This window comes from Callithrix jacchus, chromosome 14 (assembly GCF_049354715.1).
Source record: "Callithrix jacchus isolate 240 chromosome 14, calJac240_pri, whole genome shotgun sequence".
Lineage (NCBI taxonomy): Eukaryota > Metazoa > Chordata > Mammalia > Primates > Cebidae > Callithrix > Callithrix jacchus.
The window spans coordinates 23,090,832-23,117,905 of record NC_133515.1 but is presented as its reverse complement, the minus strand read 5'-3'; the positions used below and the strand labels follow the sequence as shown (position 1 = coordinate 23,117,905).

General features: G+C 44.7%; 1 long non-coding RNA gene across 1 annotated transcript in view; it reads left to right on the top strand.

Annotated features, from left to right (window-relative positions):
• LOC144579241 (uncharacterized) overlaps nt 1-27,074 on the top strand; it is a 77,917-nt gene that overhangs the window by 15,776 nt on the left and 35,067 nt on the right. The window lies entirely within an intron of this gene.

The window sequence follows — 27,074 nt, the reverse complement described above, 5'->3', positions numbered from 1 at the left end:
TTTAGGTCACAGTGTGACTCCACGTGCACCAGAAAAGATGTCTGGTCTTAGTCTAGTATGAAAGATGTGGCATATGTGGTGCAGCCGTCACCAGCATCCTGAGTCAGAACCAGATCATCAGAAACTGAGTTAGATACATGCAGCAAAGTACAATTTCTCCCACTGGGAATTGACTTCAGATACCAGTTTTTCAGGTGGCCAAGCTACTAAGCAGGAAAGCAGTTTATTTATCCTTCTTTTGAACGTGAAGATGAATGAAATCATGAAGTGACATGGGAGCCTTAAGTCAAAAACAAAGTTATTGGCTGTCCTATTTATAGGGCCACAAATCACTTTTTATTCCAAGCCATAAATGCTGTCATCATTGGTGATCCTGGTGTGTTTACAGTGAAGCAAAAATCATGCTGCCTGAAGGAGAGCGTTAGGCAGGGGGAAATCAGGGTTTCCATGTTATAAAGAATGGCAGAGCTAGGAAGAATGTAAGCACTATTTCCTGCTGAATTTGAACTCCAGCCTGCAGTTACTGAGACAGACAGAGCTGTCCGGTTATTCTGAAAACTTTTAAAGTCTGTCTTTATTATCATCCAATTAAAAGACTAAATTTCACATCCACGTAGTCTGTGAGCATCTGAGAGGACCCATATTTTCTTCAAACTCACTTTAACCAAAGCTCCTGGGGAATACTGGCCCACACATTGGTCTTAAACATTGTGTCTGGAACTGGAAAACCTTCTTCAAAGCCAGGATTGCTAGCCAACTGTATCAAGCACAGAGGAATGTCACCATGGGGCATGCAGACTGTGTCACCCAGGAAAGAATCACGCCCACATAAGGGCTACAAGATGCAATTTGGCTCGACTGTTCATGCCAACATTGAAAACATCTATGAAACACCCAGCTTTTGTGTAATTATAATGCATTCTACTCCTCTCTACCTGATAATCATTTGCCTGTATGGCTCGCTTCTTGTACCTCCAAGTTAGGAATTATAAAACTGAGACTTTGGCTCAAGGGAGGAGGCTCACACTCTCGTGCACAGCTATCCTCTACTGACTGCTTCTAATTGCCCATCATACATTGCAAAAGAAGAGTTTGTATATGCCCTTTTTTATGTAATGTTTCAGGTTCTCAGCATCTGAAGGTCATTATTTGCTGATGTGTAGCAGGTGTGGTCTAATCTGCAGCCAGCCAAGCCAGCAGGGTCAACCCCTAAAAGGACAGAGAAACTCTGAGAGCAGCCTCCCCTTGTTCTTAACTGGTTTCTTAATGAAACCAAATAAAAGATGAAATAAAAGCTGTTAAATCCACCTGCTCTTTATGCTCCTGTCAGTGGAAAGATCTCATCCTTGCAAAACTTTAGTATCCTCCAGGACCCTGCTGGTCATCAAGGACAAATATTAGCATCCCTTTCTCTTCCTTGATGGGACCCTTCCAAGCAAAAAGAGTCCTAATTAAAATTCTAGAAATATTATCATTTGAAAAACTACTTTATCATTAGTGAATTTCTCATGCAAGTTCCTTTCTGGCTAGCTTGATCAAAAAAAAAAAAAAGCTGTTAATTTTTAATGCGATTCGATGAACTGTGGCTCCTTGTTCAAAACATATAGCAAAGAAAATGGAAACTGTCATAATGACTGCTATTGTGGCCAAAACTCTCCCAACTCTGGTAGAAAATCACATTATTCCAATTCTTTGGTGGATGAGAGAGGCAACAATACATTGGAAATGAGAGAATGGAAGAGTCGAATGCTGTGTTTTCTTCTAACTAGGATTCCAGTTATCACCCACATAGCTTCAGCAATGCAAAGTGGCATAAATGCAAGTCACCACACAGTGCCTGAGCAGTGAATGCAAATACAGTACTTGGTTCCTGACCACAGTGTGTGAAAGCAAATAAAAGAGAGAGGGTCACATTTCATGTTCATTTTGCTTCTTCATGACCAGGCTACATGGAGGCTGAGCAGCCGCTGGCTGCCTTGTTCATCTCTTTGGCCCTTTTCTAACTCACAGCCTATTTCAACATGGAAAATGAAGGAAGAAACATCAGCAGATCATTTTCCAAATGTCGATCATCTGCTTTAATTGTGGTTGTGCTGATTTTATTGCTCTTGGCAAAATCTTGTTCTCCCCGCAGTGCAGCCAAAATACTAGGTTGTATCAATTGCCATTGAAAACACAACCCATTACACGTCAGACAAAGGAAATAAAAATTGCTGACACTCTGTTTTGCAAGGACAAATTAATTTGCCCCAGAATGGCATGTTTGCCACTGATCTCATTAAAAGTACTGTGAGATTATCAGGAAAAATTAATACAAGCTGTTGGTTATCAGCTACATCATTTCAGCTCACAAAGGCAAGTCCTAGTTGTCAGTTTGCTGCTGGGGGCAAGGACAGGCATTTACAAAGAAAGTCACATTCAATTAGAAACTATGGCTGGGGCTGGCATTTGCGGTTGCTCTGCACCGGATCAGCTTGAAGAACAATCACACTGCTTTTGGTTTGAACTTGAAAGCAAGGGCTTTTATGGCAGCAAGGGGAATCAGTCCTTTCTCAAATGTGCTTATGAGAAAACAGAGAAGTCCACTTGGAAATGTGGAAACTGAGGCTTCATGGCACTGAGCATGCTCAGGAAACACAGGATTGGATAGCTATTAAAAAGTGTCTTGGAAATACTCATCTACAAAACATGGAGCTGGTTGAATCTGCTGGTGACACTCCCTCCTGTCTGTGTGCTTATGTCCCTTCAGAACCTCTCCCCAGGTCAGTCCCATGATCTCTGCACATGGCTCTCAGGCATTGCAGGCACCTCTTTAATGCCTGGGACAGTCCTTGACAATGACCACACTGAGAGCCTCTGTGTGCCTTCTGAAGCATGCATGTATCAAGCCTCTGCTGAGCAATAGCTCTGAGCCCAACACCATTAGAGTAACATCAAAGGAAGAGAAGTTCTGTTCAAAAGCATTTTATTGCTGAACAAATTTCATTTGGTCTCCACCCTTCCCAGATTGCTAATCTAGGCTGTGAGTTATTTCTGAGCTATATTCATCTAACAGTGTTCAGAAATCGCCTGTTTTCCAGTGATTCTGCATAGGCAGCTGTTGTATGTGCTCCTCTACTCCTCCTTAGTCCAATACAGTTTATAGAAGTACAAATTTAGTCCCTGCTCTAGGTGTCAGCATGCTAAAGAACCATGGTTCTTCAGGCATATTTATTAATAAATTATATGTATTAAAATTAATAAAATTTTATATATATATACTTGAGATGGAGTCTTGCTCTGTCTCCCAAGCTGGAGTGCAGTGGCACAATTTTGGCTCACTGCCACCTCTACCTCCTGTGTTCAAGCAATTCTCCTGCCTCAGCCTCCTGAGTAGCTGGGATTACAGGCACCCACCACCACACCAGGCTAATTTTTATATTTCTTTAGTAGAGACACAGTTTCACCATGTTGGTCTCCGACTCCCGACTTCAGTGATCTGCCTACCTCGGCCTCTTAGACTGCTGGGATTACAGGCATGAGCCACCACACCTGGCCTAAAGGTATATATTTTTTAAAGGCATATACAGAAGTCCATCTGATTGAGCCTTGGTTAGCGCTGGCTTGCCTCTCCTGCTGGACCTTCAGATCCTGGGTGGGGAGGGACAGATCTGAAAAATCATGTCCCCATAGCACTTTGCACACAATTTCATCATGGTAAACATCCCCAAAAAAGAAGTGTTGAAATGAGCTGACTGTTAATTTGTTTCTTTATCCTCTCTGGACTCTGAATCCCAAGATCCATGATCAGGGCTTGGGACTCTCCATCCTGCAGCATTCCCTGCTTTACATGAGAGGCAATGGGAAGGACTGGGCCTGGACAGAGAGATCCAAGATCCAGTCACTTCACTGGCCCAAGATGTGCATCTGAAAAGACCTTTTGCAGGAAAATGTGGCTCCAGCCTCCTGCTGCCTCCAGCCAGTCCTCCCTTCCCAGTCGGGGATCCTGGCCTGTTCCTGCTATACAGTTTGGTTTCGGCTGTGGCCTCCAGCCTGGTGCAACTCATGCATCTGAGGCTTAACTGGAGGAATCCAGGCCCCTTCCCAGCAAGATGTGTTTGTGAGTGGCAGATAGAGCAAGGCTGACAGAAGTGTTCCTTCTCAGGTGAAGGGGCCTCATGGCCACAGCAATAACGAGGGGTGGGGAGGGGAAAGGGGTTCATGTCCACTTCCTGAGCTAAGCTGTCTCAGCTTAGCACCTGTGCCTCCTCTAAGGCGGCGTCTTGCTTCCAATTCATTCTTGATCCCACAGAATGAGGGACAAGGCACTGAGTGTTCAGCTCTGCTGGCCTCAGCCACTCACTCTTGAATTCCCAGTGGTATAAGTCTCTCAGAGACACTGGAACCAAGAGGTCCAACATGTGACACTTCCAAGCAGTCATTGTGTAAGTTTCTCACAACAGTCCAAGAAGAAGCAAGAACAATTCTCTTGGCTGGGGAGGATTGGTGGTGATCCAGGAGCAGTCTTCAGATCCTGCCTTCAATCTTGGCCTCAGGAGACAGAGCCTCCTATCAAAGGACAGAGCCACCAAAACCAACTCCCTTTATGCTATTCCAGTGGCATCTGTGAGCCAGAAATTTCTAGAAGTTTTTGAAGGACCTTTGTGGCTGTGTACAGGGCTGAGTTGTTGCAGCCTTACTTGCAGAGGTGGTGAACCCTGTGAAGAACCAGGAGAGCAGTGGGCCTTGCAGGGGTTGGAGGATTCACACCCGCATGGAATTGGGATGACGTAGAGGCATAAAAGAGTACATGTCCCTGAGTGTCTTGGAAAGTTAGGCAACTAAAACAAATGTAATCCCTTGGATGGAAACCCAGCACAGCTTCATTGCTGTGGAAGTACATGGTGGGGGGTGGCTGTCAGTCACAGCAGACTCTGCAAAATGGGACTCCATCCCGGTTGGCTTCTAAAAGTCAAGCTAGATGATAATTACATAAGAGTAAGAGACATAGATAATTCCTCGGTTGGAGGAAACACACTTGTAGCTAATACAGTGCAGAATACCTTTTCTTGTTCATCCTAGAGAAAGTGTCCCTGGGGTCAGGGGACAAGCCTGGGCCAGAGCTGCTCTCAGTTGAATACAAGTGAGTGAGTGGTGTTTAAATTACCATAAGCTGAAACTCAAAAGCTCTCTGTGATTCATAAAATTGCTCTTCTCATAGGGGTTCCAAATTTCCTCTTCTGTTCATTCAACATCCTCTGACAAGCTCTCTGAACCTCAATGTGGCTTAAAATCTGAAAAAGCCATGATGGTGAATACCCATGTCATGACTGTTTACCTTTAGGCCTCAAATTCACCCTTCCCTGCAGAGGTGCCGCCCTGTGGAGAGGGATTAACCTTGAATGAGACGGTGGGACAGAGACTGACGCACTGCTGTGGTCACAGCTCTATAGGTGTGCTGTGTTTTTTCTCAGCATACCCATTTTAGGCTGGTGTGGTATCAAACTTTTCTGCCAGTAAGTAGAAAAGGCAATTTTTGTAAAAACTGAGAAACAACTTGCAGGCGAGAGCAGATATTTCAGAAATGACTCAGAATCATGTTTTGCTAGAAGAATGCTAATGAAATACAGAGCACGTATTCATGAAACTGATAACACTCCCTCAGAAAGAAAATGACTCCTATTAGACATCTGAACTTGAGCAAAACATTCATGTCATTGATTATAATATAATGGATGGCTCCCACTCTGGCAGCAAAAGTTAGCTTTAATGTAACTACAGAAGCAAAGATTATTCTTGGGGGAATAATGATAGAGTATACCTTTCTGATCATCTGAAGCAGTTCATTCACCTCTGAAACTGACTGTAAACCTCAAGAAAGAAGCTTCTCAGAAATATGTGACCCACTAAGCTAAGAGCCAACTCCCTAGTGAATCACCTTCCACACCCATGACCTCAAGTCCAGGACTGGTGCAAAGCTAGTTTTTACCATGTCTTCTATGACCACTGGGGGATGGTACACTATCATCCTAGACCCAATTACCCACAAAAAAAGTAAACCAGCTACTACTAAGCTTGAGTGTGACTAGCACTGAACTACCTAATTTCTGACTGTTACAAATTAATCAAGTCACAGCACATTTGCGATTCATATCAGCTACCTAGGGTGTTTCTGTAGACAGCTAATCCATTTGGGAAGCAGTCAGCTAATACTATCTGGATGTCAGATGCATCTCATGTTTTGGCAGCTCTTTATTCTCTGTTTCAAGGGGATCGTGTTGACAGGCACTTGCCCTTCAACTTGCTGCTCTGTTTGACAGCTGCTGTGTTTTCAGTCCTGCCTTCATTGCACTTGAGGATTTTCCACAGCCGTGAATAGGAATGTTCACATGTAAGAGGGTCAGATGGGCAAAAATCTGGAAAGAAGGCAGGCGGGCATTCACAAAGCCATGCCCAGAAACTCTAGATCAGAGGGTGCACTCAACTCCTCTGAGCCCAGAGGCTTGAAGTTGAGGTGTCTCAATCTCAGCGGGCACCTCTTGCTTCTCTCCTAGCAGTTGTTGGAGGGATCAGAATCAGACTGCAATACAAGCTTTAAACAACAGGAAAACGCATTTAAAACCAAGGGTAATGAGAAGAGTGTGAATATTGGGAGGTTTTTATAACTTCACGAATTGGGTGTGATTTTTATTAAAATCATTTCTTAAAATCATGACCATTATAATTATGTCTAACAAAAATAAGAGTTCATATATATTCACAGATACATATTAGAATATTTACAGATAAAATCATACCATGTTTAGGATATGCTTTAAAAAAATTAGAACGTGGTGAGGTTGGGTTGTAGCTGAAACACAATTGCCCATAAGTTGATCATTGTTAAAGAAAAATGATAGATGGGAGCTCATTATAATTTTCTCTATTTTCGTATATGTTTAAGATGTTCTATGATAAAAAGTTAAAAATGAAGTATTATGAGATATATGAATGTCTCTCTCAGAGACAGGTATCTAATTGAAGCTCAGTTTCCTTTAATTCAAGATTTGTTTGCACATATCTAAATTAGATGGGTTTTATCTTGCAACAAAGAAACCACAGTGTTTTAAACCCAACCTTCTCTTCTGGGTTCTGCTTTCTTCCCAGGGATTCCAAGTGACAGGGCACATGGTACAATGCCTCCCATTCAGCAGATGCACCCCAGAAACATTGTTATGTTGCCCTTATCATCAAAACCACTCTGCACTGAGCACTGGCCGTTTAATGGGCCTGAGGTCATATTGCCATGTGAAGCACCAGCCCTCCACTTTTGAAAACTCTCATTAAGAAAATGATTGCAAAGCTTGACTATAAAATATTTTCTGATTTTTGAATGAAAAAACAAAAAGCCATGATGCCACCGAGAGACACAGAAAGAACTTCTATAGCTCTGCTCCCTCCCCTAACAGAACAGACTTCCTTCCTTGAGGACAGGACTGACTGGGTCTGAACACAGCAGGTGCCCCATGCATGAGCTGAACTTCACTGAACTACAGCCAGTCACACAGACTAGAGGGTCTTTCTGTGGGACTTTCCCATTCCCACTGAATCCTTCCCATAGGCAAAAGGTAGTTCCCTAAAACAAATGAGCACAGCTGGAAGGGATCTGTTTACTGAATCAAGAAAACACTTAAATCTATTACCTGAATGAAGACAACTGACAAACAAAACATTCCTGAAGGATCAAACTCTAGAGAAAGAAGCTGGCATTTGCCCAGGACAAGGACAGGTGTCCTTTACATTTGTCCCAGTTAGAACAGCCTTGTAGGTGGACAGGACAGAAGGATCTCTGCTGGGTCACCCTAACCAGAGCAGGAAGGGTGGCCTGGTGCAAAAACAGGGTGGGAAAGTTTCTGACCAGCTGATATGAAAGCAAAGTTGGCCAGAGGTCATGTGAAGGAAGCTGGCTAGGATGCCTGTCTCAGTCTGTGTAGCACTGCTAGGAAGGAATATCTGATGCTGGATATTTATTTTTAAAGGAGGTATATCTGGCTCATGGCTCTGCAGACCATGCAAACATTATGTCAGCATCTGCTTCCAAAGAGGACTTCAGGCTGCTTCTGCTTACAGTGGAAGGTGAAGTGGAGCCCTGTGCAGAGATTACGTCATGAGAGGGGAAAAAAGGACATGAAGGTGCCAAGCTCTTTTTTTTTTTTTTTGAGATGGAGTCTTGCTCTGTCACCTAGGCTGGAGTACAATGGCATGATCTCGGCTTACTGCAACCTCCACCTTCTGGGTTCAAGTGATTCTCCTGCCTCAGCCTCCTGAATAGCTGGGATTACAGGTGCATGCCACCACTCCCAGCTAATTTTTTTTTTTTTTTAGTAGAGACGGGGTTTCACCATGTTGGCCATTGGTCTTGAACTCCTGACCTCAAGTGATCTGCTCTTTTTAACAATCAGCTCTCACAGGAACTAACAGAGTGAGAACTCACTCTCCCTTACTCTACCCAGGGAGGACATTCATCTGTCATGAAGGATTCACCTTCATGACCTGAACACCTTCCATTAGGCCCTACCTCTTAACACTGGGGATCAAATTTCAACATGAGATTTGGTGGAGTCAAACATCCCAGCTATGGCCATGCCCACCTGCTGAGTGCTTATTCACTGTGCACAACTGCTGTCTTCTGAAAAAGTTATAAAATGCATTTTTGTGGAAAGAATTTTATTTTGAATGCCTGAACATAATTTAATTTAGAAGAAATGTATTGCAAGTTACCTTCAGGAACTGCCAGGTTAGCTGTGTGACCTCAGGCAAGTTATCCAACTTCTCCAAGCATCAGCTTCCCATAGACAAAGCAGGGAGAACAGAATAGCAGTGCCTACTTCATCAGGCTGCTGTGGGAGTTAAATGGCTGACACATTTGAAGGGCTGAGGATGTGATGCTTGAGAGACGTGGGGTACAACCCTTGCAGCCCTTGGCAGGCTGATGGTGCAGGCACTTTCCCTCAAGTGTCTGGGCCCTTCCCTGGCCCAGTGTCACCTGCCTCCCCAGAGCAATTACCAATCACATCAATAAGGGGTGCCCAGGGCACTTGCAGTCATTTGCAGCCCTGCTCAGCATCTGTCCAAGTCTGCAGCCACTGGGCATTCTCAGCACCCAGCACTATGTGCTCCTCCTAGAAGTCACCCAATGAGCATTTGAAGTGAACAAACATCGAGCTGAATGCTAACTTGGAAGATTAGATTTTATACACATGGCTAATAAAGACCATCCTGCCACATCTTTTTTAGTGACCTTGCACAGCACCACACGTAGAGTGGGTCCCCAATGAATAAATATTCCTGGATGAATAAAATGGGACTTGGTTCTCTGTAAAAAAAAAGGTATGCATTTAAGATCTTTCCGTTCAATTTCCAGAGAGTTTTGTGAGCAGGTCTCCCTCCTGACTCTGAGGTGCTCTAGCAAACCCAGGTTCTGCACTTTCCTGACCCAGGCCACACTGGCCCCTGGGTGTCCTGTGCCAAGCTGGGGACATAGCCTCTCTCAGTGAGTGGGCAGCCTACGCTAGGGTGTAGCTGAGGTCAGAAGCCTGGTGGAGTCTTGGCTGTCATTCAGGTGAGTTTTGTGACTTACACATTGTGGGGTGCCTGGCGGAGAGCTGTGGTGAGAGGAAAGACCTCATGAAAGTAGGCATCATTGAGAGGCAGCAGCAGGGTGCATGAATCCTAAAACCATTGGTGGTGAGGTGGTTAAAAGACGTTTTCCCTGCTACAGCTATTGTGACCACCTGACTTTTGTAGGGTAGGATGGAGAAAACTGTAAGCACAGCTCAGGGCACCTTGAGCATGCGGCGTGGGTGCAGAGGGAGGCTCCCCAGTGGGACGCTCCTCTGTCGACTGGACTGGGCCTCTCCGTCCACTGCATCCCAGCACTTAGGACAGAGTCCAGCACTTAGGACAGAGCCCAGCACAGTGGCGCCCAAACTCAAGAACAAAGATGTTCTCTTTTAAGATTACTTTTTAAAAAAAAACTCACACTGTACCTTCCCTCAAGAAGACATGGAGTCTATGTGACCCATGAGTCCCTAGCCAATGGGACTCAAAGACCCCCTCCAAGAGCAGACCCCAGCAAGATACCATTCATTCCCCTCGCTGCCTGTGCTGGTGCATGCCACATGTGGCCACATCTCTTCTATACAAGACGAGGTGGGTGTGAGTAGGAAAAAAATACAGTCCTGACCTGGGCGACTGGCGCATGGGGGTTTCTGCCCTCTGGGGGCTTCTAGCACAAAGCTTAATGCTAAGTCTCAACCTTAGCAGCAAAGAGGGAGTCCCCAGAAGGTGCTATGGGACTGAGCCCTGAAAAACAGCTGAGTGGGGTCGCCAGATTTTTGGGTAAAGTGACAGGAAGACGTAAATTTGAACTTCTCTGCTTGAAACATGAGAAGCACTCTCCATGCCAGAGGTTTCTGCACAAAATCAGGCATCTCTTGTCCCTGGAAAGTTATATCCCCAAGATAGAGCTGGCTGGCCCCCAGAACCAGGGTGAGCGAAGCCCCCATGGCAAGGAGCTCTGTTCTGATTTTGGCTCCTGGGTGGCCCTGGAGATCCTGCAGCCCAGTGGCTAGGGAGTGGCCTGGTGCTCCTCCCCATCAGAGATCTAAGCCAGCCTCCAGAGGATAAAGGAGAAGCACAAGCACTTTCCCCACACGACCTAACTTAGAGGATTTGAAATGCAGTGAAAACCCAGAAGCCACAACAGGAATCCCAGAAGCATAAAAGACTAAGCGTCCAGTCTTCCCTGACCCACTATGGCCTGCCCAAGTCCTGTGGCTCATCAGCCACACACTCACCCAGAAGTCCCTCATTGTATGACACGTTCCCGGAACCTGAGCTGGCCAGAGGGAAGCCAGGCTTGAAAGACTTGGAGGCCTCCAGTGAAGGACCCACAGGAAACAGCCCACACTTCATGTAGATTTAGAGAATTTTTCTCCCTCTTAAGTCTTAGTGGACTCCAGAGAAAGTGGATAGAAATAGGTATGATATAAAATATCGCATCAGATCCACTCACCTCTTGCATTCCTCTGTGAAGGTGGTTGCCAAGAAGCGGAAGCTGGAAACCAGCTGGAGCCACACTGCTGGCCGGGAGTCCCTGCTCAGTCTGTTAATAGCTGTGCAACTTGAGCACACAGTTCTCCAGCTCGTGGCCTCCATTTCTTTATCTGTAAAATGGCAGTGAAAATAACATGACCATGGGTCACACAGAGATGTTATAAGAAGAAATGAGTGAATACATGTGTAGCCCTTAGAACAGCAATAGACATGCAGTAAGAAATCAAAACATCAGCTATTCTTAAAATCTCAAAGAACTTGAAGGCACCTTTTTATATATGTATTTATTGAGTTTTCCAGAAGATAAAAGAGATCATTATCTAATCATATTCAGTGCCAAAAGCCACCAGGTTTCTTGGGTTTTGTGTCACTGAATCCACATATCCCAATGTGCTTTCTGACCATCCTCGTTCCTGCTCATGATTCCTGGGGCTCCCAAACATCCTCTGAGTTACCAGATATGACCTCAATTATTCACACCAAATGCCAGGAAAAGGGGATTGCATTTCACAAAGCAGGAATGTCAGAAGAAGGTAATTCATCACTAGGATTTTCTTTCCTTTGGCTATATTAAGACACTGAGTTTTACCTAAAAAGCACTAAAGGTGAAGATAAGGTCATGGGATGCTGTCAGTTCTATTGACATGACCCAGCAATAATAATAATAATGTCTGAAATGCAGTACACACATGTGGACCTAGAAATACCAAGACGTGCTTCAGAACGTGCAGTCTGTCCACATTCAGAATTAACACCCTCAGTACATACTTCTGTGCTTCTTCACCGGTGCCTACATCTATGCCATGCTGTTGTTATCCATGGATGAACACCTCAGAATTTGGAGAAGTGGCCTTTGAAAAATCTCTGAGACACATTTTGAAACCAGCGAGGAGTTAGGCCGCAAGTGGCAACAGCAGTAACAGTGACAGCAGCAAGAAGCAGCCACCTGCATCTCAACAGTGAAGCAGGGCTTCCTCCGGCTGCGGCGGACACATGGCGGATGTGTAAGAGGTGTGCAGAAAGTGGTCAATTATGTGCGCACACATGAGTACATGCTCAGTTTCAGGCCAAGGCCCTAAAGGCCTGAGGAAAACAATGTCATGTTCCAATATGATTTGGGAAACTCTACTCTTCATTGAAATATCATATTGGCAGCAGAAAACTCTGTATGGGCAGATGCTCTCAAATGCCAAAGATAACTAAATTTTTTTTTTTTAGTATTCACCCAGGGCAAGCCCTCTTCACTTTTCATGATACACCAACTCCTAGGGAGCTCCTTTGGGGCCCTATTTAATTTACTTAACTTTTGTTGGCAATGGAAAGTGGGCCTGCCACATTTGATGGCTTGAGCAGGTCCATCCCAGTCACCTGCCTTCCCAAAAGTGCATTGGAGAGTGGAACAGAAACCACAACCCACTGTCTCGGACAGCCGTCGGCATTGTAAAATACACTCTGGCACCCGGCCCTGGCAGAACAGTGTTCTACAGAGACAAAACCTCAGATTTTTACTACACCCAAAGCATAATTAACTTTACTGAGGGTAAATATTGCCCAGCCTTCTTTTATGTAGGAACCAAGAAAACTAGACCCAACAGCTTTGCTTTTTCCTTCTTGTCTGTACATGTTCTTCCTAGTTGTATTGGATTTTGCTAATATCATAAGCACAGCTGTGATACAGCCAGGTCTTTATGCATGGATTTTACCATTTGAGCAGCTTGAAGACAATTCTTCTGTCTTGCTCTCCGCATTTTTACAAGCACAGAGCTGTACCCATAATAACCCCTCAATAAAGGTTGAACAGAGGTCACAGGGATCCACAGGCTGGAAGTCAGAGGCCATTCCTTGAGAACATGTTAGTGACAATATCCTGTGCAGTGGCTAAGCAAAGAAAGGCTGTTGAGAATAGACAGAACTGGCTTTCATTAGTTAAGAGATGCATGGAGGAAAGAGCTCTGTCCACCCACAAAGACAGTTGCCTCTATATACCAACAGGACAGTCAGGAGCATGACATGCTCAACACAAACTACAGTCTTCATCATAACCCCAAAGCCAGCCATAACCGTGGGTAACTGAGATAATACTTTGAAAATATTTGTATGTCAAAACTGACATTTTTAGAGGCCATGGAGAAACAGGTTTCCTATGTTAAGTTCTGTTGAAAGAGGACACGTATTATTCTAGATTCCAAAAGTTCCCTTCTTCTTCAAAGAGCTAGGCCTTGCCAATGTGACTGTGGAGTTTGCTATAAGCCTGAATCAAGAGTAAACAGAGGACATCAAGTTAGGGAAATCCCACCCCACAGGAGGAAGACGCCCTTCTGGCCAAGATGCAAGGTGTGGAGGGAGGGATGCAGGGAGAAAGATGAAAGAAGTTGAGGCTGAGCTAGTATCTGAGAACACCTCACATGTGCCCCACAGCCTGCCTCTCCCTCTGCTTCACTGTGGCCAAAAAGGGGCCCCAGTGTTCTATGTGCACCCAGAGGGTGTAGCTGTGAGCCAGCCTGCTGAAAGGTCACCATTGCAGAACCTGGAGATAGATGACAAAGCTGAGACTTAGAGGATCTTTGGGGCCAGGAAGATCTGAGCAATGGAGATCCCAAAGCACCAGAAGAACCAGCCAGACCTAGTGGCCGCAGACTAGGCTGCTCAAAGACACCATCAGGCCAGCCCCAGCTCAATCAAGCACTTGCTATGTCTCAAAGGCAGGATGAGTTCAGAGGTGCCACCCCACACTGTGAGAATCCATAATCCTTTCTCTCTTCCAGCCACCAACCTGGGACACAGAGAGTGAAGAGATACCTTTGAGAGGGAAATCTTTATTTTTATTTAACTGTGCATTTACCCAAACGAAAGTGAGTTAGACCAAAAGAATCAAAGTTGCTTTCAATGGGCAAGTTTAAGGTTCTCCCTCCTTCCTCTGCCATCAACAGGAAATGATGAGATCCATGCAGAGAACTTTTAAAAGGAAATAAATTATCATTTTCTTCCCTCTACATTGCAGTGTATGAATTTTTCCTCTGCCAGAAGCATGTGCAACGTGGGAAGCCCAGCACACAGAAAGAGCTTAATTTGTGCTGCCGATTTAATCGATTTTTTCATGGTTGTGCCAGAAAGCTCCATTATGTAAACACTACCATTAGCAAAAGTTTATGCCAGACAGAAGCCTGCATTGACTGGGGATTAAGAGGACGGGCACTTGACTTTTTAACCCAGAAACCCAGGCTCTCCAGGTCCAGTCCTGGCATTGAGTTGTCATACAATCCCAGGCAAATCATGAACTTGTTCTGGGCCTCTGTTTCTTTCTTCAACATCATGAATTTTTTAAAGACATTTCTAAAATTCTTCTCTTAATGAGCAATGACAATAATGTCAGTATTCACAAGCATTTATTGAGCACTGACTAGCTGCCAACCACTGTGTTGCTTGCTTTGTTTACATAACCCCATTCATTTTTAAAATCATCTTATGAATGAAACAAACCATTATCATCTGTATAAGGCATGACTGCTTATATAGAAAACCCCCAAAATCCATAAACAAATGATTAAGAATAATTAAATTTAGTGAAGATATAAAATTTACATACATCAAACAGATAGAAAGTTTAACTAAAAGACAATTTTTTTTTAATTTTGAGATTGAGTCTCACTCTGTCACCCAGGCTAGAGTGCAGTGACACTGTCTCAGCTCACTGCAACCTCTTGTGTCTTCTGAGTTCAAACAATTCTTGTGCCTCAGCCTCCTGAGTAGCTGGGATTACTGGTGTGAACCACGTCCAGCTAATTTTTTATTTTTATTTTTAGTAGAGATCGGGTTTCACTGTGTTGGCCAGGCTGATCTCAAACTCCTGATCTCAAGTGATCAGGCCACTCAGTCTCCTAAGGTGCTGGGATTACAGGCATGAGCCACTGCCCCCAGGCTAAAAGACAAACACTTTACAACAGCATTAGAAAACATCAGGTATCTAGTGGGGCACAGTGGCATGTGCCTATAGTCCCAGCAGCTCAGAAGGGTGAGGTAGGAGGATCAGCTGAGCCTAGGAGTTTGAAGCTGCAGTGAGCTATGATCATACCACTGCACTCCAGCCTAGATGACAAAGTAAGACCCTGTCAAAAAAAAAAAAAAATTAAAGTATCAAGTCTCCTAGAATAAATCTAACAATGAACATATTTTCAAGACCTCTAGAAGGAAAAGTATAAAACTTTAAGAGATATTTAAGAAGGGTTAAGTAATTGGAGAGAGATATTGTGTTCATGGATTATATAATTTAACCTATATATTCAGTGCAATTCTCATCAAATTCCTGATACTTTTTAAAAAATAAAACCTGAAAAAATGATTCTAAACTTATCTGAAAGAGTAAAAGACCAAAAATAGGGTTTCTGAAAAGGTAGTGAGCAGGGATTTACCTTATTGATGTCTGGACTTTTATGAAGCTGGAGTAATTAAAACCCTACGGTTTCAGTGCAGGGACATAAAAATAGACCATGGGGTATGAATAAGATCCCAGAAAAAGACACATGCATATAAAGAATGTTGGTTTATTACAGAGGCTACAGGAGGTCAGTGAGGAGACGAGGATGATCAAGAAATGGGGGTAGAAAAAATAATTATTCATATGGGAAAAAATGAACTTGAGTATCTCCCTCAAACTATATCCAAAAAATAACCCTAGATAGATTCAGGAATTAAATATCAAAAAGAAACTTTATAATTTATAATAAAATACAGGTAACTATTTTATACTTTGGGGTAGTGATATGGTTTGGCTCTGTGTCCCCATCCAAATCTCACATTGAATTGTAATTTCCAGTGTTGGAGGTGGGGCCTGGTGGGAGGTGCTTTGATCATGGGGGTGGTTTGTAATGGTTTAGCACCATCCCCCTACTTCTGTCTTACAAGTGTGTAGCACCTTCCCCTTCTCTCTCTCTCTCTCTCTCCTGCTGGCCATATGAATATATGCCTGCTTCCCCTTTGCCTTCCACCATGATTGTAAATTTCCTGAGGCATTCCCAGTCATGCTTCCTGTACAGCCTGCAGAACTGTGAGTCATTTAACCTCTGTTCTTTGTAAATTACCCATTCTTCGGGAGTTCTTTATAGCAATGCAAGAATGGACTAATAGAGATAGGTAAAGTTTTTCTTAAGCACTTAAATTGTTGACTATAAAATGATACATTTAACTATATCAAAATAAAGAACTTTTGTTCACCTTTTTAAAGAGATACCTTTAAAAAGTAAAAAGACAAAGTAAAAACTGGGACTAGATATTCATAATATCAACCACAAATGTTTAGTACCAAGAATATATGTAGAATTGCTACAAATCAATTTTGTTAAAATGCACAAATAACCATTATAATAATGGGGGGGAAGCACCAACAGTGTTTCACAGAAGAGAGAACATATATTCCCAATAAACTTATGAAAAGATTCATTTAAAAAGTAAAAAAAATATGAATAGTAGTATATGATAGCACAAAAGGGTGATTATAGTCAAAATAATTTAATTATACATTTTAAAATACTGAAAAGAGTATGATTGGATTGTTTGTAACACAAAGGATAAATGCTTGAGGGAATGGAGACCCCATTTCCCGTGATGTGATTACTATGCATTGCATGCCTGTATCAAAACACTCATGTACCCCATAAATATACGTATCTATTATATACCCACAAAAATTAAAATCACAATGAAATAACATTTTATGCTTATTCAATTAGCAAAAAGTAAAAAGCTTAACACAATTAACTGCTGGAGAGGATGAAGCTTGTGGCATTGTAGATTAGCACAGAGTCTTTAGAAAATCATTTGGCATTATCTCCTAAAGTTCAACTTTCACATGTTCTCTGACACAACTCTCCTTCGAGGCCCATACCCAAGAGAAACTCTTATACTTGTGCAAAGGCTGACATGTACCAGTAGGATTATAGCAGCACTGTTCTAACTAGCAAAATTCTGGACACTCCCCTTTCCCAAGTACCCATCAGTGGGAGCATGGAGGACTACACTATGGAGTATTTGTATACACTACTATGTAGCAGTCAGAACAAAGAAATTACAATGGCACACAATACTATGAATGGCTCTTAGCAATGTAACATTAAACAGAAAATAAAAGGTCCCTAAAAGTTTTAACAACTAAGCTAAAAACAATTAAGATAAAAATATACCTACTTTCTAGAAATATATATAGAAGCATAAAACCAAATAAAATGGGAGGCAGAGGTATCAGAAACACAAGACTCAAGACAGTGTAGACCTCAGATATGGAGAGAAGGGGTTAATGAGATACTGGGGACTAGCGGGTAAGATGTAGGTTATTGTCCTAGACTTAGCTTTTGTTTTGGGTGGTAGATTCATGGGTACTCATTAAAATATTGGAAATAACTAGTTATATAACTAAATAAATGACAGTCATGCATGGAGCAGTGGTGGAAAGTACTGTGACCAAGGATCAGGATTCATGTAATTCTTGAGCTCCAGGGAACTGTGATTGTGGAGACCCTATGTCCAATAGAATAAATGATGTTATTAGCAGGTTACAGGCAAGGGACTGAGGATCAGGCTGGAGAAGCAATGTGCCCCAGGCCACACAGCTGGTAAATAGCAGAGCTGGGCATTGATTACACCCACATAAGGAGGTAGCCATGGGGCCATGTGTTTAGATGTGTTGACTAGAATATCCCGTGGTGTCCATATTAGGAGCTTCTCATTTAAACCCAGATCATTTATTCCCACACCAACTCCTGAGGTTGTTCATATACCGTTATAAGCTAAAGGTCATGGAACACTCCCATGATGTGGTATCTCCCCCACCCCCATGCACACACATGCATATACAGTCAAAGTATTTTCTGGCACCTTTTCAAGTCATTTTCATATTCCTTTTGAGCAGTTTCATTTTCTAAACCTGTTACTTCAGAACTCATTCATACGGAACCTACGAAAGAAATTCTGCTCAGCATTGACTAAGCATATGAGTAAGTTTTTATTTTAATAGCACCATGTAGGAGGTTTCTTTATAAATGAATGGGGAGGAGAGGAGGGAATGCTTGCAAACTTCCCACAGACAAGAGCTAATCCTATGAAAGCATGGTAACACAGAATCATTCTTTTCAGTTTCAGGGTAAGCTCTTTTGCAGAGTAGTGTCATTTGCAAAAAAAAAACAAAAAGTCAACAAACAATCTTTTTACCTTGCAGCTCTTAAAAATGACTACTGTTCAATGAATGGAAATTTGTGGGCCACATACACAGACAGCAAATTTACCAGGATCCCATTCTGTCTACAATATATGTGCCCAGCTCAAAATTGAGGAGGCTGGTCTGAGTTTAAGCACCATTATTTTGCATTGCTCTGAGCTGCTAAAATCCCAGATGCAGCTCAGTGGGGAGAAGTCATTTCACTTTCAGAGAAATTGGGCCATGATTGTACTTATGATGGTCTGTATGCAGCATCACCCTGTGAAGGACTGGTCAGAGTCAGGAAGTGTTAACCATGTGCTCGCTCTCCCCAGCTTGCACACTTCATCTCTTCACTGTCACTGAGGAGGTCCCACTTCTGGAAGGCAGTGCCCAGCAGAGCTGTAGCTAAGCACATGGTGCGTGATAACATAGAACCACAAGGAAAGGCTGGGGTGGTAATGCTGGAGCTTGGTTAAGACCCTAACTCATTCAAATGAGGGCTCATTGTGCATTTTTATCCTCAGAATGTATCCCCTAGTTTTTTTTGTTTGTTTTGTTTTGTTTTGTTTGAGATGGAGTTTCGCTCTTGTTACCCAGGCTGGAGTGCAATGGCGCAATCTCGGCTCACCGCAACCTCCGCCTCCTGGGTTCAGGCAATTCTCCTGCCTCAGCCTCCTGAGTAGCTGGGATTACAGGTACACACCACCATGGCAAGCTAATTTTTTGTATTTTTAGTAGAGATGGGGTTTCACCACGTTGACTAGGATGGTCTCGATCTCTTGACCTCGTGATCCACTGCCTCGGCCTCCCAAAGTGCTGGGATTACAGGCTTGAGCCACCGCGCCCAGCCGTATCTCCTAGTTTTAAGGTCTCTTTCCCCTGAGCCTCTCACAGTGATGGGCAGGGTCTGGATCCTACAGGCCCTCCTTCGGTTATGGCCAGCAAGCCCCTGTAGTCAGTGTCTCCTGGTGGAGGACCCACTCACTCAGCCACGCCACTTTGCAAAATATTCAGTATCCACCTCTCTCTCAGACTCCCCCAGGCACAGGGACACTAAGGTCCCACGTTCTCAACTGATAATCATTTTCCAGGCAGTGGTCTAATGTGCAGAGCTGCCCTGAGCCTTCTCAGGCAATTCCAGACCTCTTCTCAGAATGGAGTGTTGGGGGTTCTCATCCCCACCGTCTCTCATCCTTCTTCCTTCAAACCCTGGCTGCCCCCTTCCTGTGGGCTTCTGCAGGTAGCTGGGCAGGGACTGGGCCATACTGGGGATAGAGGGCTGCCACCCTGTCCCACAGTCTCATGGGAGCAGCAAGCTAGGGTGGACACAAAACCCAGAGCAGCCTCTGGTGGGGGGATTTTCCACAGAAGCATTTACCCCCATTTGAAGATCTCTATGGTAATGGACTGGATGTTCATGTTCCCCACCCCCCATTCCTGCCAAATTCACATGTTGAAGCTCTAATCCCCAATCTAATTACCTGTGGAGATCATTAGTTTTAAATGAGGTCATGGGGGAGAGGCTCTTGTGATGGATTAGTGCCCTTATAAGAAAAGGAAGGGATCTGAGCTCTCCCTGGCTCCACCATGTGTGAACAGAGAGAAGGCAGCCATCTCTCTGTGTGCAGACCAGAAAGGGAGCCCTCACCAGACAGCAGATCTGCTGCACCTTGATCTTGGACTTCCGGCCTCCAGAACTGTGAGAAAGAAACTCCTAGTGTTTAAGCCCCCCAGTCTATGGTATTTTATGAGAGCAAACACAATGGACTAAGACACCTAACACGCCCCCACCTCCTCAAGGAATGAGTTATAATGCTCCTGAAGGACTGCTGTGAGTGCAGGCATATAGGGCAGAAGAGGCAGGCACACACTGCAAAGCAGCCCAGGGACAGCTGGGGGTGGGATGGAGGCTGGGCCACCTTGTATTGGGTTGTCCACAGACTTTCTTGCTTTCTAAAGAGATCTAATTTCTACAGCAGAACTCAGCCCCTCTTCCTTTATTTTTTCTTTTTATTAGATTGTTTTTGAAATTAATATAAGTACATAATTATAATAGATGCTCAAAAGCTGCAGAGGTATATAGGTAAAAAGTTAGACCCCAATGTACCCACAGTCCGCAAGTAAGTAAGTAGGCAGTGCCTCCCAGTTATTCTGTGTCCCCCAAGAGGCTACAGGTATGGAAACAGGGGCCCAAAACAGACTCATCGGCCTCTCTCTGGAGCAGGCTTATATTGCACACTCCTTTCTCTGAGGCTACTGGCCCTCATGGTGCTAACCCAGCTGAAACTATCAAGAAATGGTTCTCCCTGGGAGTTTACACTTAAGGATTCAGGTGAAGCTCCAGAAGCCCTCATAATGTAAGAGTGGGTCCCCTCCAAAGGCTGCAAAGTAAAAGGAACAGGGGCTGTTTCAGGATCTTTAACATTATTTTTATTAGCATCATCTCCAGTATTTCTTAGGATGATTGTCCTAAAATTAGCAGACTTGTATTTATTTCCTAGTGTTTTTAAATCTTCATATTTTATCTCACCTAACTTTCTAACTTTCTTTTTAAATTTACTGATTGTGGGTGTATTTTTTTAACATTAGCATTGAATAATCTCTTGATGACAATTAAGATATCTTGCTGTAGAATATACTATTTATTTTAAAGATCATAACACAGCAAAAGTTGAAACAACCTCACAATAATTACCAAAAGCACCAGAGTCCGGAAGCACATAACTGCGTGATTCACAACCACCTGACAAAGGATGGTGACATTCCTGGCTACCCATCTATCCCCTGAAGTGGGAGGCAATTCGTGCTCCACACCTCAACTGCAAGAGCAGTTTTGAAATCATGCACTTTGTGTTGTTTTTCAACCAAGAAAATTTTGCATTAAGTTTCAAATCAGATTTTTCAAAATCATGTATAACATTTTCTCACTGGTTAGGTAGGAACCGCACTCCTTTCTCTAGTGTTGCCAAGATTTCCATCATTGGGCTGTGAAGCCCTTCACCTCTCAGAATACCAGAAAGAAGGAGTCCGTCCCATGGCCCTGCAGTGTCACCCCAATAGCTGCCCAGGCTGCCAAGTGTGTCTGAGCAAAGTGAGGTCACTTGACTCATTTAGTCCAGTACAGGGGAACTTCTCTGAATGTGCCCTGGGTGCCTGAAAGAGCTCTACCCCATAAGTGGAAACCCCTCTTCCCTACCAGGCATTCCGCTCTCAGACCCACCCCTGCTGAGAATGCACCTCGGGTGGAGAGGCACTGCACTGCTCCTAGCGGCTCTCAGAGATGAGGACTTCCTGTCTGGAGTAGGGTAGTCCCAGTGAAGCTGACCATCACTACAGGGCCCAGCCCACCTCCATTCCTGTGCCCCAGCACACCAGGCACATCACTTACTGCTGGTTCTTTATATGCCAGCCAGGTTTAGCTGTGGATGCTGTAGACATTTAGTTTAGAGACCTTCCTCCACCCTGGGCAGTAGAACAGTGTCTGAAGTTATCTTAATGGCTTCCCAGGCCTGGTCTCCTACCTGCCGGGCAAAAGCTGCCGGATGTGTCTTGCCTGGGTCATGGGAATGAATATGAAACTGAAAGAGCCAGTCCTTCAAGATGGATCCCTAGTGGCTAACTGGGCCTAATTAAAATTGAGCCTAGTGGTCATTTATTGACTGGACATCACAGATGTACTCTGTGTTCTCAGAAAACCCATACCTCTGTTCAACTTGGGGACTTTCAGAACTCACCTGAACCAACCACTCTGAACTCAGCTTCATCAAGCAATTAGAACTAAGCAAGCTTGAATCCTTCATTTGCATAAATGGACTTGATTGGGCACTTAGACAGGAACTTCGCTGTAAAAACTGAATCCTCCTCTTGTTCCCTGGAACGAACCTTCATTTTAAACCAGAAGCTACATCTCCCCACTTTGCAACCTATTCAGTGGAATAAAGTCTCCTCTCTTCAAATTCTTTTACAGAGAACCTTTGTTCACCGACACCTGACCTTGCACCCTCCTTATTCCTCTCCAATAACATGCCACCAACCGGTCTGTTGCTTTGTTTCTTGGGTCATGCTATACCGATTAAGAAGGCTAGTTCCTTCTCTTTGTTTAATATTCAAATATTACCACTAAAACTTCTGCAAGTAACAATCAACCATGAGAGATTCTCCCAGGGAAATGGCACGGCTTCAGGAGTCAGGTTTCCGTGCCCCTCGGTGTGCTGAGCCCCTGGCAGCAGCCATGAGGCTCTCTGTGTGTGCGGGGCATATGTGAGCCCCTGGAAACTCACATCACCCCAAGCCAAGGCCAGAGGGGCCTGTGCCTAACAGAGACCTGTTGGCAGCTCCAGGTGGGGCAGACAACTGGAAGAGCTGGCAAAGTGGTTTCAAAAGCAAGAGCCTGGTGGGGGGTAGGGTGGGGATGCTGCACAGGAGAGGTGCAGCGTGTGGGGTAGTGGAGGGCAAGGGGCAGTTGGGGAGTAAGTGGAAGCAAAGGGAAGAGGTACAGAGGTGGTAAGGAGACTAGTTTGTTGGTAGGGGGCTTCTGAAGAAAACATTTGAGCACTGGAGCCAATGGGGTATCCAGGAAACAGCTGTTGAAGGGGAGGCTAGGGCAGGAGGGTCACTTCACAGTCAAGGTGACTTATATGGCCCTGAGGGGCCCTTAGCTGGGTCTGAGTTGGAGCGCTGCACAATCCATCACAGCCATCAGCAGGAGACAGGGCAGGAAAGCCAGAGCCACCGGGCAAGTATCCCCTTTCATCATGGCCGCTGTAACTTAACAGCAGAAACTTCCACATTTTAGAATCATTTTTCTAAAACTGGTCCTAACCATAACATCAGAGTCATTGAAGGAGAAAATGGCATCATACGGTATATTAAAAAAATGCTGCAATCATCTTCATATAGTTCAAAATTGTTTCCTTTTCTCTGCCAGTACCACATACATGTATATTTAGAGACAGGGTCTCCTTCTGTCACCCAGGCTAGAATGCAGTGGTGCCATGATAGTTCTCTGCAACCTTGAACCCCTGAGCTCAAGGGATCCTCTGACCTCAGCCTCCTGAGTAGCTGGAATTACAGACGCACATCACCTCGCCTGGCCCACAGATTTTAAAAAATAATACCATGAAGATACACACAAATGAATGAATGAAAAGAAGTATCATAAACTGATACTTTCTTTAAAAGTTGTATGTCATTGAACGTTAGAGGTATCATTATAAATTGCCACATTACTCAAAGAGGCATTCCATGGAGTACATCCCAAGGAAATGCTCATTAGTGTTAAACAAAATTAGGAGAGGTTGTTATTTTGGATTGAGCTCCTGGCTACTGTTTTGGACAAGAGCTCCTGTACTTTGGTGTGGCTTCAACAGACTACACCAAATCAAAATGGAGTCACTCATGCTAACTGCCACATAACCAACTGAAACTTTAAGGAAACGGTCCCCAAACAGACCAGCTTTTCCTGGAGACAGGAGATTCCAGTCTACCTAACTCAGCTTAATAAGGAAGTCCCCTCTGCTTTACAAAGAAGTAACCTGAAGGAATCAGATGTTGACCCATCACTATTTTTTTCTATTATTCTGTTTCCTTGTTCCACCTTACAAAACCCACTGTTCTGCCACTACCCAGGGGACCCCCCCATTCTATCTTATAGACTGGAGGCTGCCCTAATTGATGAATCATGAACATCAGCCAAACAGACCTATAACTTAATCTGTTGTGATTTTGTCTTCTGACACTAGCACACACAGTGTGTGGCTGGAGGGGCAGCCATATAAGAAAGAACTGGCCAGGACTAGTGGGCTTGTGACCTTAAATTGACATTTGACTTCCTGCCCAGGAAAGTGCTATGCACAGAGCTGAATGAGACACTTCTAGGGAAGAGAGGAAATAGGCCAGGGAACAGCCAATCAGCTCACAGCTATTGATCCCCTCTGCCAGGTACTGGGCCCAGTGTAGAACTCCTCCCTGATGAGAGGGCACCTCAGACACGCCTGGCCCCACAAGCTGCCATGCTCCATCTCCTGGCCCAGGGGCAGTTTTTCTTGATATCCTGATTGCCACCTGATACTCAGTGATATCATGATTGCTCGTTTGTTGTCTCTGTCCCCTAGTAGAATGGCAGTTCAGTGAGGACAGAGCCTCACACACTCACGCAGATGACACCCCACACAACAGTCTCTGTCAACATCACCATCCATTGTGGCCCGGCCAATGCAGTGTTCTGTAGTGGCCAGCACCGTGCCATCCTTCCCACAGGAGTGCCCCCCAATCCCCCACAGCCCCACACTCTGATTGACCGTCACCCCTAGTTACAGAGGGACGCTCCCAGGTCCCATGGCCAGGAAGAGGCTGAGCTGGGACTCAACCCCAGCACTTATGAGTTCTGTGGATGTTCCTGAGAGTTCCTCAGGGTACAGGAGGGTAGGCACAGTACCTGCAAAGCTAGGTAAAGACCTCTTGTGAAATGCCACTGCCGTCCTGTTAAGCTGCCTCTTGACCCCTCTGGCCTCTCTGGCCTCTCCACCTCCATCACCCCACACACCCCACTCAGACCCACCACACCCCTACACCTCTCTCCCCACAGAGCAAACACATCTTGAAGACGATAGCAGAGGAGACAAGCAACACATTTTTCCCCCTCATATTCCTAGCTCATTCTCTGCTGCATAGCTAATGTGTACTGGAAAGGAGAGACAGGCAGGGAACTGGCATTAATTCAGCACTGCCACATGCCAGTCCCTGGCCTGGTGACTTCTTGGTGTGCCACCTCATCTAATCCTCAAGAGAAACCTTTGGGTATATAGGGTCATTTTGACTTTACAGGCAAGAGAGCTGAGACACAAAAGAGCAGAGCCAGAAGCCTGGCCCAGGGCTGTGTGGTCGGAGCCCAGCAGCAGCTGAGCAGAGTAGGCTGAAGTGGGGATGCAGCCCCCAGAACCCCAAGGCCACCAGAAGGTGTGAGGGTGGGAGGGGGAATTAAGGTGGCCCCAGGGTTAGCCCTGCAGGCTGGTGTGATGTGGTACCAACAGCAGGGGTCAAATGCCTCAGGGAAGAGAGGGTTGGTTTTAAAGGCAGCAGGTTTCTATTAGGGCATCTGGGGGTGAAAAAGCCCTTTGTGTTTGGGGAAATATTTACCAGCGCAGCTTCTCTCTGGGCAGATTAGCACCCACAGAGATGACCCATGATGGCTCCCCAGCATGGTGGCTGCCTCATCACCTTAGACACTGTCTCCTCACAGCTTTGGTGCCCCTCACCTTGGAAGCTCTAGGGAACTACAGCACAGCACATGGTCAGACAGCTCAGAGGTGCAGCCAGCAGGAGCACCCGAATGCCACTTTAGCCCCCATCCATGGGGAGGAGGCAGAGAGAAGGATGGAGAATGAGATGAATAAGGAGCCAGCAGGGAAGCGCCAGTCCCTGGGCTGACTTCTGATCCTGTGCCTGGAGACTGAGCTTAGAAATTCCCAGAACCAAAACTGACCCACATGATGATTATGGCTGTGCCCGAACAATATGACATTTGTACACAGAGATAGGACAGAAAGTGGATGTGGGGGAGGCTGCCCTCCCATGTTTGATAAGAGCTTCCTGTGGGCCTGGAATGGTCACTGCTAGATCCCAAATTTTCACAGCCAAGGGAGCTGCCCACAGCCCATTGTATCCTCAAAAGCAGCTCAACATAAGACGTGGTTCACAATCATTACCAGCTGCAAGGTCTTGGCCAAGGATAAAAGGCCTTGGGACTTAATTTCTTCCCAGAGAAAACAGATAGAAGGGTTCCATCATACTTATTTAGACACTGTTCTCATCACTTTCAAAACATGCCTTTAATCAACATAAAGGCACAAGGGTGTTGAATGGTGTGCGTGTTAAATGCCGTGGGTGTCAAATGTTGTAGGTGTCATGCCCCTTCCAGGTCAAGAAGAGGATTAATACTATTTGTTGAAAAATTCAGAGCAGAAATGAATTTAGTCCTGACTCTGCTGCTCTCTGGCTGTGTCCAGTTCTGAGCTCTGAGCTTCAGTTTTCTCACCTGTAAAGTAAAGGCCATAGAGCTACATATACGGTCTTCAACCTCTTACCAGCAGCAGTATTTTGTTAAATACAATTTTGCATATAGCTTCAGTAATGATGACAGCTAATATTTATTAGTTGAACACTTTTCTAAGAGCTTTATGTGCATTCATTCATTTAAACCACACAAAAACTTTATAAGGTAATTGTATTATCCCCATTTTTCAGATAAAGAAATTGAGGCACTGAGTGCCCAAGGTCACTCAGCTAAGTAAAAACAGTAAAGCCAGGTTAAAACATTACTCCAAAGGCCACAGTTTAAACTCCTGTTTCTGGATACTGAACTGCTCTGCTGGGTCTGGAAGTTGAGTCACATCTTCTCTGATGTCCCTTCTTCTTCCCTACTCAGAAGCCCCTTGACACACTCACAAAGCCCTCAGGTTTTACCTACCACCTAGAGCAGTCTGAAAAATTCCGTTATAGTACTTAAATTCAACCAAACATATCTCATGGAGGCATCAGCATCAGATAGGACCTGCCCATGGAGTGCTCTGGGGTCTCTGGCATGGTACACAGGTGGCACAGGGACAGGTACAGACAGATGTCACTCACTCTTTTCAGCAGCAGCAGTCATTGGGGGTGCTATTAGCGCAGGCTGAGAAGGTCAAGTGAGCATATTTAAACTGTGCCCAAGAAATCCTACGATAAATTCACAATCAGGAGAATGAGGAGAGAGAGATGGATCACGAACCTTGGCAAGAAAAGGGAAACCCCTTAGCTGAGAGGGTAAAGG